Raw genomic sequence first — 2179 nt, forward strand, 5'->3', positions numbered from 1 at the left:
TGTAGCCCAGGACTGTCCAAATACATTCCTGAAGGCTGCCTTAAGATTTGCTAGGATGACATCAGGAGTCTGACATGGGATTTAAATGAGCAGTGCATTCTCTGCTCAGTCCTTGCGTTTGTGCAGAGCTCTTGTGGTCAAGAGACGTTGCTGTTAGGACACAGTGGGTGGGGGACCTGATGAGTTAATATTCCAGGGAAGGACAGACCTTGTTGGATTTCCTCCACAAAGTCACTGAATTTATTGCCTTCACTTCGATGTTTATAATAGAATTAAGAACTGTGTCCTGTTTGAGAAAGAGGCTGTGAGTTTCCTTCGACCTATGCTTGCTCCTGAAAAAGTAAATATTGATTTGTCTATAAATGGAGCCAAAAGAGGTCTGTTTATGGGTCCATGTGCTGTGCTTCCTCAGAGCTGGGTGAGAGCAGTTTCCTCGACTTCCCAGGTATGCTGCTGCCTTTGGAGGAGTAATCTGGAGGAAATCTGTACCATATGTTTATCCAGCCAACTACTATCCGCTAAAACATATTTTGGAGACTGTAAGATCACACTTCTCTACATGTCTTTTTCCTGTTGTGGGGCAAATACTGCTTTGGTTAGTATCACCACCTTCACTTTCCTTTTGCACCATCATCTTTTTTCTCAGCCAAATGTATTACATAGTTCATCTATCCCCCTCCTCATCCTGCAACCACTAGTTTTTTCTCCATATTTGAGTCTGTTTCTCTTTTGTTGTTGTTGCTTATTTGTTCATTCGTTTTGTTTTTTTAGATTCCACATATGAATGAAATCATATGGTATTTATCTTTCCCTGTCTGACTCATTTCACTTAGCATAATACTCTCTAAGTCCATCTGTGTTGTCACAAATGGCAAGATTTCATTCTTTCTTATGGCCAAGTAATATTCCATTGTGTAGATATATACCACATCTTCTTTAACCATTTGTCTATCAGAGGACATTTAGGTTGCTTCCTATCTTGTCCGTTGTAAGTAATGCTGCAATAAACATAGGGGTGCATCTATCTTTTTGAATTAGTGTTTTTGTTTTCCTTGAGTAAATATGCAGAAGTGGAATTATTAGATTATATGGTATTTCTTTTTTGAGTTTTTTGAGGACCTTCCATATACTCTTTTGTACAGTGGCTGTGCCAATTTACATTCCCACCAACAGTGCATGAGGGTTCCTTTTTCTCCATTTTCTTTCTGACATTTGTTACTTCTTGTCTTTTTTGATACTAGCCATTGTGGCTGGTGTGAAGTGATACCTCATTGTGGTTCTGATTTGTATTTTCTTGATAATTAGTAATGTCGAGCATCTCTTATGTGTCTGTTGGTTATCTATATGTCTTCTTTGGAAAAGTGTCTGCAGAGCCTCTGCCCATTTTTATTTATTTATTTATTTTTTAAATTTTATTATGTTATGTTAGTCACCATACAATACATCATTAGTTTTTGATGTGGTGATCCATGATCCATTGTTTTCGTATAACACCCAGTGCTCCATGCAGTACGTGCCCTCCTTAATACCCATCACCGGGCTAACCCATCCCCCCTCCCCGCTCCCCTCTAAAACCCTGTTTGTTTCTCAGAGTCCATAGTCTCTCACGGTTCATCTCTCCCTCCAATTCCCCCCTCCTCATTTTTCCCTTCCTTCTCCTTATGTCCTCCATGCTATTCCTTACGTTCCACAAATAAGTGAAACCATATGATAATTGACTTTCTCTGCTTGACTTATTTCACTTAGCATAATGTCCTCCAGTCCCATCCATGTTAATGTAAAAGTTGGGTATTCATCCTTTCTGATGGCTGAGTAATATTCCATTGTATATATGGACTACATCTTCTTTATCCATTCATCTGTTGAAGGGCATCTCGGCTCTTTCCACAGTTTGGCTATTGAGGACATTGCTGCTATGAACATTGGGGTGCATATGGCCCTTCTTTTCACTACATCTGTGTCTTTGGGGTAAATACCGAGGAGTGCAATTGCTGGGTCATAGGGTAGCTCTATTTTTAAATTTTTGAGGAACCTCCACACTGTTTTCCAAAGTGGCTGTACCAACTTGCATTCCCACCAACAGTGTAAGAGGGTTCCCCTTTCTCCACAACCTCTCCAACATTTGTTGTTTCTTGCCCTGTCCATTTTTGCCATTCTAACTGGTGTAAGGTGGTATCTC

This window comes from Phoca vitulina, unplaced genomic scaffold (assembly GCF_004348235.1).
Source record: "Phoca vitulina isolate PV1807 unplaced genomic scaffold, GSC_HSeal_1.0 scaffold36, whole genome shotgun sequence".
Lineage (NCBI taxonomy): Eukaryota > Metazoa > Chordata > Mammalia > Carnivora > Phocidae > Phoca > Phoca vitulina.